This window comes from Theropithecus gelada, chromosome 5, assembly GCF_003255815.1.
Source record: "Theropithecus gelada isolate Dixy chromosome 5, Tgel_1.0, whole genome shotgun sequence".
NCBI lineage: Eukaryota > Metazoa > Chordata > Mammalia > Primates > Cercopithecidae > Theropithecus > Theropithecus gelada.
The window spans coordinates 96687518-96701530 of NC_037672.1; the positions used below are offsets into that span (position 1 = coordinate 96687518).

The following is a 14013-nucleotide window of genomic DNA, read 5'->3' on the forward strand; positions in this document are numbered from 1 at the left end:
ACAAGAACAGAAAACCAAATCCCACATGTTCTCACTCATAGGTGGGAATTGAACAATGACATCACTTGGACACAGGAAGGGGAACATCACACACCAGGTCCTATTGTGGGGAGGGGGTAGAGGGGAGGGATAGCATTAGGAGATATACCTAATGTTAATGACGAGTTAATGGGTACAGCACACCAACATGGCACATGTGTACATATGTAACAAACCTGCATGTTGTGCACATGTACCCTAAGAACTTAAAGTGTAATTAAAAAAATGGTAAACTGTTAAATACTTCAATATGACAAATGATATTAAGTATCAAAAAGATACTCTAATATAATTATGTCTGTGCTTAATACTAAACTTTTTATGATTAAAAACATCACAAGGAAACAGTAAGAGCAACTCAAATAAACTGGAAGTTCATTCACATCTTTTTCAGTATACGCAGCTAAAAAAGTTCTTGGCAAGAATTTGATATTTGCTGTCTCCTCCCCCCATCTCTAGTAGAGTCCTATTTATTTTTATTATAACAAGGCTTCAATATGATATCAAAGGATTGAACTTTCAAAACATGAGTGTTAGTTTATATATTATCTTATTTTCATTTTAATTTTCAACCCAATCCCCAGATTTTAGCTATCAGTTTTACTAATTTTTTAGATGTCTAAATGATTTATTTATTTGACTTTGAAGACATGCTGATATCTTCTCTCCACTTAAAGACTCCTTACCATTGTAAAATTCAAATGCATGTATCACTCTTTTATATAATTTTGAACTCATTTGTCTCATTTAGCTGGCAAGCACGTTATACAATTTTCTGTATTTTTTCCCTGTTTTGCAAGTTAACAGCTTTTACATGTTAAGATGACCTCCTAATGGGTCGAAAATTTATCCTGTGAGTTTCTCTGATCCTGTGGTAAAACTCTAAAGCCATGTTGATAACAGTAATAAATATTTAATTAGAGTTGAAACTAAGCCTCAACTAGTATTCAGAGATTACTTGTGTAATGGGTACTCTAGCAGATGGGTACTGTCTTAAATCATTTCATGTTGCTGTAAATGAGTGCCCAATGCTAGGTTAGGTATGAAAAAGAAGAGGTCTGTTTGCCTTACAATTCTGATGTCTAGGAAGATCAAGATAGGGCATCTGCACCTGGTGAGGGCCTCAGGCTGCTTCCACTCACGGTGGAAGGTGAAGGGGAGCCAGTATGTACAGAAATAACATGTCAAGAAAGAAAGCAAGAAAGAAAGAGGGAAGGTGCCAGGCTCCTTTTGACATTAGGTCTCATGGGAATTAATAGAGTGAGAACTCAGTCACCATAGATGGAGGGCATTAATCTGTTCATAAGAGATATGCCTCCATGACCAAAACACCTCCCATTAGGCCCCATCTCCAACAATGAAGATCAAATTTTAACATGAGATTAGATGGGGACAAACAACCCACATTCAAATGATAGCAGGTACCCCATTTGATATTCAAATTGTCTTTATTTCTTCTTTTCTAGAGGGAGAATTGTCAGGCAACTATCTTGAAACCATTAAGAATTACCTCTTTTAGAAAGTTTGGGAAGCAAAGGACATGAGTAAACCCTTTGGCTTTTGAGGGTTCACCATAAAAACCTTTAAAAGCACTAGATGATACAGGTGAAGGGGGATAAGGAGGTGAAAACTATAGGAAGTACATTTATGCTCTGGAGCCTTTTGTGGGGGATGCTTCTGGAGCCAACTGATACCCATGTATGTGATTGTTCACAGGAACTAAAAAGGTATCAGTAGTTAAGAGCTACAACTTTGGTTGAGATGGAGGAGGTCCCTTGACCAAAGGATGATAGTATGATGTTCAAAGGCCTGTCTACTTATACTGGACCACAGACTCAATAGCAACATAGTTGGACTTCAAAACAATACCAGGGGTGGACTAATCAGACTTTAACACTTTCTCTGTTTGTCTGTAGGAATCGGAATCATCAGTTTTGAATTGTTTAAGAAATTAGGATACTTGAACAATTCATAGGGTTCTGAAAAAAGAGTTGATGAGTCTTAAGCAATGAATTAGCGAAATCAAAAGGAGGTGATGATCCTCTCTGCCTCAAATTTAACAACCAATTAATAAACATTGGAATTTCATCTGAAAAACAAAACAAAACAAAACAAAAATTTCCAAAGGTACTATATCTTGGATTCAGAAGTTCTGCTCTCTTATCTAGTCTTTTCCTTCATATGCATGTCATCATTTCCCACAAAACTTCCACTAGAGTTTTTTCTAGCTAAGCAGGAGTTAGACTGTGTTTCTCTCCTATTTGCATCATATTGTTGGACATGCAGACCATATCCTCTTACTTTTGTCCCTCTTACACTTACTAGTGTCAGATACATGATAGCCACTTTGTAGCCACTTGTTAATTGAATACATTCATGATGGCTTCATGAATGTCCTGACACAGAAGTGCCTTCCTCACCTTGGCCAAATGAACAGCTGCCCCATAACATACAGGTACCTCACAGCTCATGAGATAAGCTTTATCCACAGGAGCAGCATGGTCAACTTTTGCCACTGCAATCTCAGGCACAACAGTATATTCAGTGAACATGCTCATGCAAAAGGGTGGTAGGTTCACTTCTTAAATCACTTCAGTTTCCTAAATCTCTTCCTATGCCAGGCTGCAAGATGTGGAGGTCCCATATTACCTTAATCATGTGATTGCTCTCATTCACCCTGATCATTTCAGGTATGCTAAGAATAACAAGGTCAAGATCCTTTTTGATATGCCTGGGGAAGAGCATATCATTGCTTTCTATTGGTTCTTTGAAATGTCACTGTCATCCTATCAACTGAAATTTGACCTCTATTTTCTAGTTGATTAGAACATTGATTCATTTGTCAAACACTCAATACATTCCAACTCTGAGACAGGCACTGTGCTGAATACTGTGAGGGATGCATGTGTGTGTGTGTGTATATATATGTATGTATATATGTATATGTATACATATGTGTGTGTGTATGTGTGTATGTATATATATGTGTGTATATATATACATAGCAGTGCCTATCCCCAAGAAGCTCTCAATCTATTTAAAAGTACACTGGTTATATCTCAACCTTCATTTGGCTGTAGATATATAGACTTGACTCAGCCACTGTCCCACTAGATTGCCAGAGACAGAGGACACAGATGATAGTGATGCAACTCTTGGAATCACCAGCTATATCTGATATTGTGATTTGTCATTAGTTAGAAGACTCTAGAGGCATGATATGTGATTTGTTAGAATAATCTAGAGCAAACTAATTTACTTTTTTGGTAAATTCGTTAATGCACTTTAAATTCCTCCTCTGTGTCGAAGGAACTCTTTGGAATGCTGTGGTAAGAAGGTTTTTGCTGGCCCATTTTTCCCTTGGTTTCATAGAGCTCGCTCCATTGATGATATCCTCCACAATTTCAGCTCCTTTGTGGCCTGGGATTAAAGGAAAATTTACTGGGAATAATACTTTCAGGACATGTTCATCAGACTCACAGCTCCTGAAGATATTATCTGCATAGGAATAAAGTGACCAAGGATCAATTGGTTTGTGATTTTTAAATTTCTTTTATCTCAGACTGAATGTTAAAAATATTTTTATAGAAATTATCTCATTTGATCTCTCCAACAAGACTCAGAGGAACACAGGGCAGAGCTTATTTTTCCACAACTTAAAGATGAGAAAAGGAAGATTCAAGCACCTAGAATGACTTGTCCAAAGTCACATGGCTCATGTTCAGACCTAGAGATAAACTGAGGCTTTTGAAATCTAGTCTGTATACTTTATGTCATCAAAGAGATTTGAAATGTGAGGGACTATCTCATACAATAAAGGGTTTTGTTTGACCAAATATTAATAATACTATCATTGAGAAACACAGAACTTTAGGCCCAGTATTGTGGAAGATTTCTCCAATGCTCTGGGAAAACAAACTTTCAAAATTTTAAACTTGTACATTGAAAACATTCTTTAGGTTAATAATGTAAATTAAGTTTAATTTAAAGTAACATTGAAAAGTTCAAAAGCTTCTTAGTTTATGGCCTAAGTTTTCTTTACTGTGGGTAGGACAAACCCCATTACATTGGATCAAAAAAGTGAAATATTTTATGTACTGTAACCCATATATTAGTATTCTTCCTGGAATGCTGCCAGAAAAGCATACTAACTAGTTTTCTGGTATCTGTAGTGGGAGAGGCAGCATTTTATAGCTGGAACACTGGAAACTGCTATGGTACAATTGCAGCAAATTGGTGAGAAGATACACTCATGAGAAATGCTGTGGTTTTGGCTCCACAGTGTTAAAATGACTTCAAGATGCTATTAAAGGGTAGGAGTTATGATCTTATGTATATAGCAATTTTGTACTACATATCAAAGAAGAATGTGCAATTATCTATGGGAAGCTATCCACAGCATAAGCTGGGGGTGGAATTATCTGTCCTGAGTAACAGAGCCAATCTTTAACTGATTTTATACAGGGTTCAGGGTCCTTGCTCCTGCAATTTTCATGTTGGTGGGCTGTTCGGATTTATTATTTAGGGAGTAGCCTTTGAAGTTAAGGAACATATCAATGTGAGACCAGGAAATAGTGACTAATTAACCAGTAAACATTTCAGTGGATGGTGACCCAGCATACAATAGCCACTGACTAAATGCTGTTTGGATGAATGATAAACAGAAGAATATAGCTTCTGGCAGTTAAAACAGATAATTGAGCTCTTTCCTTTGTGTACATTCTTATCACTCTTCATTTTGTTATTCACTTCCTTTCATCAATAAAATAAAGTCCTTAGCATATCGTCGGGCAAGGAGTTGATAATTTATTGTGTTAGTTCTTCTTTTTCCTGTTTCATCTTTCATTCCCCATCTTTTTCTTACCCCTTCTTTTCCTCCATCATTTATTTTCTCCTAGCGTCTTTCCAATTCTCTTCATTCCTTTTTGCTCTTACTCTTGTAACCATCCCCCTAAACCTTCTTCCACTTTGATGAGATGTGATATGGACTACAAGCATATAGCTGTTTGTATTTGTTGCATTTGTTGAATCGGCTGTTGAATTTCCTGGACTTAATTTAAAAGATTTGTGAATTTAATGTGTAATGAGATTCTAATCAGTAATATTCCTAATCTTGATATTTAGCAATTTCATAAAACTTGAGATGCACTATATGAGAGCTTGATTTGAGAGTGGCAAGGCAGGGCCTTTGATAGGTCTTTTTTTTCCATTTCTGGTCTAAGCTCTGTTCAATAATTGTTAACTCTTTCAAATCATGGAGTAATTGCTATTTATTCTTGGAAATTGAAATTTACTATATGGTACACTTTTTCAGATGAATTTTCCGAGGCTCTTAAAGTTTGCAAGCACAAAGCAATGCAGTAGGATAACTAGTCTGTTAGTCACTGAGGATGCATTTATTATCAGTTTTGTATCATAGAAGTATGGAAAAATGCATTCCCTGTCCCTTCAAAAACCAAAAAAGTATAATACTTAAAAAACCTTCTAGGTCAAATTGTAAAATATATAAGTCTATGATATTACATCACTTAATTAGGAATTTCATTATAAAGAAAAATAATTACCAATTGAATCAGTTACCAATATTTTACAGTTATGAAAAATATCATCAACTCTATTCATTTATCTTAGTTTTTAAAAATATACTTAAAGTTCTAGGGTACATGTGCACAACATGCAGGTTTGTTACATATGTATACATGTGGCATGTTGATGTGCTGCACCCATTACCTCGTCATTTACATTAGGTATATCTCCTAATGCTATCCCTCCCCGCTCATCCACCCCACCACAGGCCCCGGTGTGTGATGTTCCCCTTCCTGTGTCCAAGTGTTCTCACTGTTCAATTCCCACCTATGAGTGAGAACATGCAGTGTTTGGTTTTCTGTTCTTGTGATAGTTTGCTGAGAATGATGGTTTCCAGCTTCATCCATGTCCCTACAAAGGACATGAACCCATCCTTTTTTATGGCTGCATAGTATTCTATGGTGTATATGTGCAACATTTTCTTAATCCAGTCTATCGCTGATGGACATTTGGATTGGTTCCAAGTCTTTGCTGTTGTGAATAGTGCTGCAATAAACAAACGTGTGCATGTGTCTTTGTATTAGCAGGATTTACAGTCCTTAGGGTATATACCTAGTAATGAGTTCACTGGGTCAAATGGTATTTCTAGTTCTAGATCCTTGAGGAATCGCCACTCTGTCTTCCACAATGGTTGAACTAGTTTACAGTCCAACCAACAGTGTAAAAGTGTTCCTATTTCTCCACATCCTCTCCAGCACGTGTTGTTTCCTGACTTTTTAATGATTGCCATTCTAACTGGTGTGAGATGGTATCTCACTGTGGTTTTGATTTTCATTTTGCTAATGACCAGTGATGATGAGCATTTTTTAATGTGTCTGTGGGCTGCATAAATGTCTTCTTTTGAGAAGTGTCTGTTCATATCATTGCCCACTTTTTGATGGAGTTGTTTGATTCTTTTCTTGTAAATTTGTTTGAGTTCTTTGTAGATTCTGGATATTAGTCCTTTGTCAGATGGGTAGATTGTAAAACTTTTCTTCCATTCTGTAAGTTGTCTGTTCACTCTGATGGTAGTTTCTTTTGCTGTGCAGAAGTGCCTTAGTTTAATTAGATCCCATTTGTCAATTTTGGCTTTTGTTGCAATTGCTTTTGGTGTTTTAGTCATGAAGTCCTTGCCCATGCCTATGTCCTGAATGGTATTGCCTAGGTTTTCTTCTAGGTTTTTTATGGTTTTATGTATAACATTTAAGTCTTTAAACCATCTTGAATTAATTTTTGTATAAGGTGTAAGGAAGGGCTCCGGTTTCAGCTTTGTACTTGTGGCTAGCCAGTTTTCCCAGCACCATTTAATAAATAGGGAATCCTTTCCCCATTTCTTGTTTTTGTCAGGTTTGTCAAAGATCATATGGTTGTAGATGTGTGGTGTTGTTTCTGAGGCCTCTGTTCTGTTCTGTTGGTCTATGTATCTGTTTTGGTACCAGTACCATGCTGTTTTGGTTACTGTAGGCTTATAGTATAATTTGGAGTCAGGTAGCGTGATGCCTCCGGCTTTGTTCTTTTTGTTTAGGCTTGTCTTGGCAATGCAGGCTCTTTTTTGGTTCCATATGAACTTTGAAGTAGTTTTCTCCAATTCTGTGAAGAAAGTCATTGGTAGCTTGACGGGGATGGCATTGAATCTATAAATTAATTTGGGCAGTATGGCCATTTTCACGATATTGATTCTTCCTATCCATGAGCATGGAATGTTCTTCCATTTGTTTGTGTCCTCTTTTATTTCGATGAGCGGTGGTTTGTAGTTCTCCTTGAAGAGAACTGGGAAGTTCTTCACATCCCTTGTAAGCTGAATTCCTAGGTGTTTAATTCTCTTTGTAGCAATTGTGAATGGGAGTTCACTTATGATTTGGCTCTCTGTTTGTCTGTTTTTGGTGTATAGGAATGCTTGTGATTTTTGCACATTGATTTTGTATCCTGAGACTTTGCTGAAGTTGCTTATCAGCTTAAGGAGATTTTGGGCTGAGATGATGGGGTTTTCTAAATATACAATCATGTTATCTGCAAACAGGGAGAATTTGACTTCCTCTTTTCCTAATTGAATACCCTTAATTTCTTTCTGTTTCCTGATGGCCCTGGCCAGAATTCCCAACATTATGTTGAATAGGAGTGGTGAGAGAGGGCATCCCTGTCTTGTGCCAGTTTTCAAAGGGAATGCTTCCAGCTTTTGCCCATTCAGTATGATATTGGCTGTGGGTTTGTCATAAATAGCTCTTATTATTTGGAGATACTTTCCACCAATACCTAGCTTATTGAGAGTTTTTAGCATGAAGCGTTGCTGAATTTTTTCGAAGGCCTTTTCTGCATTTATTGAGATAATCATGTGATTTTTGTCTTTGGTCCTGTTATGTGATGGATTATGTTTATTGATTTGCATATGTTGAACCAGCCTTGCATCCCAGGGATGATGCCAAATTAATCTTGGTGGATAAGCTTTTTGATGTGTTGCTGGATTTGGTTTGCCAGTATTTTATTGAGGATTTTCGCATTGATGTTTGTCAGGGATATTGGTCTAAAATTCTCTTTTTTTTGTGTGTGTGTCTCTGCCAAGCTTTGGTATCAGGATGATGCTGGCCTCATAAAATGAGTTAGGGAGGATTTCCTCTTTTTCTATTGATTGGAATAGTTCCAGAAGGCATGGTACCAGATCCTCTTTGTACCTCTGGTAGAATTCGGCTGTGAATCTGTCTGGTCCTGCACATTTTTTGGTTGGTAAGCTATTAATTATTGCCTCAATTTCAGAGGTTATTGGTTTATTCAGTGATTCAACTTCTTCCTGGTTTAGTCTTGGGAAAGTGTATATGTCCAGGAATTTATCCATTTCTTCTAGATTTTTTTGTTTATTTGTGTAGAGGTGTTTTTAGTATTCTCTGATGGTAGTTTGTATTTCTGTGGGATTGGTGGTGATATCCCCTTATCATTTTTTATTGTGTCTATTTGATTATTCTCTTTTCCTCTTTATTAGTCTTGCTAACGTTCTATCAATTTTGTTGATCTTTTAAAAAATGAGCTCCTGGATTCATTGATTTTTTGAAGGGGTTTTTGTGTCTCTATCTCCTTCAGTTCTGCTCTGATCTTGGTTATTTCTTGCCTTCTGCTAACTTTTGAATGTGTTTGCTCTTGCTTCTCTAGTTCTTTTAATTGTGATGTTGTTAGGATGTCAATTTTACATCATTCCTGCTTTCTCTTGTGGTCATTTAGTGCTCTAAATTTCCCTCTACACACTGCTTTAAATGTGTCCCAGAGATTCTGATATGTTGTGTCTTTGTTCTTATTGGTTTCAAAGAACATCTTTATTTTTGCCTTCATTTCGTTATTAACCCAGTAGTCATTCAGGAGCAGGTTGTTCCATTTCCATGTGCTTGTGAGGTTTTGAGTGAATTTTTTAATCCTGAGTTCTAATTTTACTGCACTATGGTCTGAGAGACTGTTGTGACTTCTGTTCTTTTACATTTGCTGCAGAGTGCTTTACTTCGAACTCTGTGGTCAATTTTGGAATAAGTGCGATCCGGTGCTGAGAAGAATGTATATTCTGTTAATTTTGGGTGCTGAGTTCTGTAGATGTCTATTAGGTCTGCTTGGTGCAGAGCTGAGTTCAATTCCTGGATATCCTTGTTAACCTTCTGTCTCATTGATCTGTCTAATGTTGACAGTGGGATATTAAAGTCTCCCATTATTATTGTATGGGAGTCTAAGTCTCTTTGTAGGTCTCTAAGGGCTTGCTTTATGAATCTAGGTGCTCCTGTATTGGGTGCATATAGATTTAGGATAGTTAGCTCTTCTTGTTCAATTGATCCCTTTACCATTATGTAATTGCCTTCTTTATCTCTTTTGATCTTTGTTGGTTTAAAGTCTGTGTTATCAGAGACTAGAATTGCAACCCCTGCTATTTTTTGTTTTCCATTTGCTTGGTAGATCTTCCTCCATCCCTTTATTTTGAGCCTATATGTGTCTCTGCACATGAGATGGGTCTCCTGAATACAGCACACTGATGGATCTTGACTCTTTATTCAGTTTGCAAGTCTGTTTCTTTTAATTGGTGCATTTAGCCCATTTACATTTAAGGTTAATATTGTTATGTGTGAATTTGATCCTGTCATTTTGATGTTAGCTGATTATTTTGCTCGTTAGTTGATGCAGTTTCTTCCCAGCACTGATGGTCTTTACAGTTTGCCATGTTTTTGCAATGACTGGTACTGGTTGTTCCTTTCCATGTTTAGTGCTTTCTTCAGGATCTCTTGTAAGGCAGGCCTGGTGGTGAGAAAATCTCTCAGCATTTGTTTGTCTGTAAAGGATTTTATTTGTCCTTAACTTATGAAGCTTAGTTTGGCTGGGTATGAAATTCTGGGTTGAAAATTGTTTTCTTTGAATATTGTTCTGAATCTCTTCTGGCTTGTAGAGTTTCTGCTGAGAGATCTGCTGTTAGTCTGATGGACTTCCCTTTGTAGGTAACCTGATCTTTCTCTCTGGCCACCCTTAACATTTTTTCTTTCATTTCAACCTTGGTGAATCTTTCAATTATGTGTCTAGGCGTTGCTCTTCTCAAGGAGTATCTTTGTGGTGTTCTCTGTTTTTCCTGAATTTGAATGTTGGCCTGCCTTGCTAGGTTGGGGAAGTTCTCCTGGATAATATCCTGAAGAGTGTTTTTCCAACTTGGTTCAATTCTTCCCATCACTTTCAAGTACACCAATCAAACATAGATTTGGTCTTTTCACATGTCCCATATTTCTTAGAGGCTTTGTTCATTTCTTTTTACTCTTTTTTCTCTAATCTTCTCTTCTAACTCCATTTCATCATGTGATCTTCAATCACTGATACCCTTTCTTCCACTTCATTGAATCCATCACTGAAGCTTGTGTATATATCACGTAGTTCTTGTGCCATGGTTTTCAGTTCCATCGGGTCATTAAAGGTCTTCTCTATACTGTTTATTCTAGTTAGCCATTCATCTAATCTGCTTTCAAGATTTTTAGCTTACTTGCAATGGGTTTAAACATCCTCCTTTAGCTTAGAGAAGTTTGTTATTACTGAACTTCTGAAGCCTACTTTTGCCAACTTATCAAAGTCATTCTCCATCCAGCTTTGTTCTGTTGCTGGTGAGGAGCTGTGATCCTTTGGAGGAGAAGAGGCAGTCTGGTTTTCAGAATTTTGAGCTTTTCTGCTCTGGTTTCTCCCCATCTTTGTGGTTTTCTCTACCTTTGGTGTTTGATGATGGTGACCTACAGATGCAGTTTTGGTGTGGATGTCCTTTTTGTTGATGTTGATGCTATGCCTTTCTGTTTGTTAGTTTTCCTCCTAACAATCAGGTCCCTCAGATGCAGGTCTATTGGAGTTTGCTGGAGGTCCACTCCAGACCCTGTTTGCTTCAGTATCACCATTGGAGGCTGCAGAGCAGTAAATATTGCAGAACAGCAAATATTGCTGCCTGGTCCTTCCTATGGAAGCTTCGTCTCAGAGGGGCACTCGGCTGTATCAGGTGTCAGTGGGCCCCTACGGGGAGGTGTCTCCCAGTTAGGCTACACAGGGTTCAGGGACCCACTTGAGGAGGAATCTGTCTGTTCTCAGAGCTCAAACACCATGCTGGGAGAACCACTGCTTTCTTCAGAACTGTCAGACAGGGATGTTTAAGTCTGCAGAAGTTTCTGCTGCCTTTTGTTCAGCTCTGCCCTGCCCCAGAGGTGGAGTCTACAGAGGCAGGCAGGCCTGGTTGAGCTGTGGTGGGCTCCACCCATTTCGAGCTTCCAGGTTGCTTTGTTTACCCACTCAAGCCTCAGCAATGGCAGACACCGCTCCCCAAGCCAGGCTGCCACCTAGCAGTTCAATCTCGGACTGCTGTGCTAGCAGTGAGCAAGGCTCCATGGGTGTGGGACCCTCTGAGCCAAGCATGGGATATAATCTCCTGGTGTGCTGTTTGCTAAGATCATTGGAAAAGTAATATTTAGGTGGCAGTGTTCCGATTTTCCTAGTACAGTTTGTCATGGCTTCCCTTGGCTAGGAAAGGGAAATCCCTGGACCCCTTATGCTTCCTGGGTGAGGCAATGGCCCACCTTGCTTCAGCTTGCCTTCCATGGGCTGCACCCACTGTTCTACCAGTCCCAATGAAATGAACCAGGTACCTCCACTGGAAATGCAGGAATCACCTATCTTCTGCATTGATCACACTAGGAGCTGCAGACCAGAGCTCTTACTATTCAGCTATCTTGGAATGGATCCCCTCATTTATCTTGGTTTTAAAAATTCTTCTTTTACTAAGCAAAGTGGACAGACTAAAAATGTAAATAAAATATATATAACTCACTCGAATATATGTCTACAAATCTTTTTAATGAAACAGGATTTCCTTTTATTTGCCTTAAAAAGTAAAGGTGAAACCACTTTAATTTACCTTAATACAAACTCCCCCAGCCTTTAGAGGTTCAGCTTGCATTTCTTCAATTGAAAGAGGAGAACTGGCTGCCTGGCATGTAATTGTCTGCAGATGCAAGGAAAACAAAATGACATTATTTAGCAATAACATTTATGTATTAGTTCATTCTTACAGTGCTATAGAGAAATACCTGAGACTGAGCAATTTATAAAGAAGAGAGGTTTAATTGGCTCACAGTTCTTCAGGCTGTATAGCAAGCATAGTGGCTTCTGCTTGGCTTCTGGAGAGGGCTCAGGAAACTTACAATCATGGTGGAGGCAAATGGGAAGCAGGAACATCTTATATAGCTGGAGTTGGAGGAAGAGAGTGAGGGGGGAGGTGATACAAACTTTTAAACAAACCGATCTCATGAGAACTCTGTCATGAGAACAGCACCAAAGTGATGGTGCTAAACCATTGAAGAAAGATCCACACCTGTGAGCTCATCTCTTCTCACTAGGCCCCACCTCCAACACTGGAGATTACAATTCAACATGAGTTATGGGTGGGGACAAAAATTGAAACCCTACTAATTTATCTTTTTTTCTGATTACACAAATGACTGTTACTTGTTATAATTTGTAAAAATACAAAAAAAAAATTAAAAAAAGATCACATGCAATTTCAGGTGCAAGCTGATGAAATTTTAGCATATTTCCTTCCAGTCTTTCAGTGTAATTTTTATATAGTTGAGATGTCATACAAGCAATTTTGTATTCTGCTTATTAAAATTTTTTTAATTTTAGTTTTTGTGACTATATAGTAGGTATATGTTTTTATGAGAACATTAACTGTTTGAGATAACCATGTGATGCATAATAATCAAATCATGTAAATGGGGTATCCATCTTCTAAAACATCTATCCTTTGTGTTGCAAGCAATGCATTTATACTTTTTAATTTATTTTAAAATGTGAAATCAAATTATTATTGACTATAGTCACCCTGTTGGGTTATCAAATACTAGATCTTATTCTTTCTACTTTTTTTGTACCCATTAACACTTGCCAGCTTCCCTCCTACCTCTCTACTCCCCTTGCTGGCTTCTGGTAACCATCCTTCTATTCTCTATCTCCATAAGTTCAGCTGTTTTGATTTTCAGATTCCACAAATACATGAGAACATGTAAAGTTTGTCTTTCTGTGCCTGGCTTATATCACTTAGTACACGGACCTCCAGTTCCATCCATGTTGCTGCAAATGACAGCATATTATTCTTTTTTTCTGGTTGAATAGTACTCCATTGTGTATAAGTACCATATTTTCTTTTTTCAGTCATCTGTTGATGGACGCTTAGGTTGCCACCAAGTTTTTGCTATTGTGAACAGTGCTGCAACAAACATGGGAGTGCAGATATTTCTTTGATTCATTTATTTCCTTTCTCTTGTGTATATACCCAGCCATGGGATTGCTGGATTATGTGGTAGCTCTATTTTCAGTTTTTTGAGGAACCTCCAAATTGTTCTCTGTAGTGGTTGTACTAATTTACACTCCCACCAACGGTGTGTGAAGGTTCCCTTTTTTTCACATTCTTGCTAGCATTTGTTATTGCCTGTTTTTTGGATACAAGCCAACTTAACTGGGGTGATATAATATCTCATTGTAGCTTTGATTTGCCTTTCTTTGATGATCAGTGATGTTGAGAACCTTTACATATGCCTGTTTACCATTTGTATGTCTTCTTTTGAGAAATTTTTATTAAAATAGTTTGCCCATTTTTAAATTGGATTGTTAGATTTTTTTCCTGTAGGGTTGTTTGAGCTCCTTATATATTTTGATTATTAATTCATTGTCAGATGGGTTGTTTGCAAATATTTTCTCCCATTCTGGGGTTGTCTTTTCACTTTGTTGACTATTTGTTTTACTATACAGAAGTTCTTGAACTTCATGTGATCTCTTTTGTCCATGTTTGCTTTGGTTGTCTGTGCTTGTAGGGTATTAATTAGGAAATTTTTGCCCAGACCAGTGTGCCAGAGAGTTTCCATGATTTTTTCT

At 37.7% G+C, this 14013-nt stretch overlaps 1 pseudogene; it reads right to left on the bottom strand.

Annotated features, from left to right (window-relative positions):
• The window catches only part of LOC112624342, a 41953-nt pseudogene extending 39362 nt beyond the window's left edge, over nucleotides 1–2591 (bottom strand).
• Between the last annotated feature and the right edge of the window lie 11422 nt (nucleotides 2592–14013).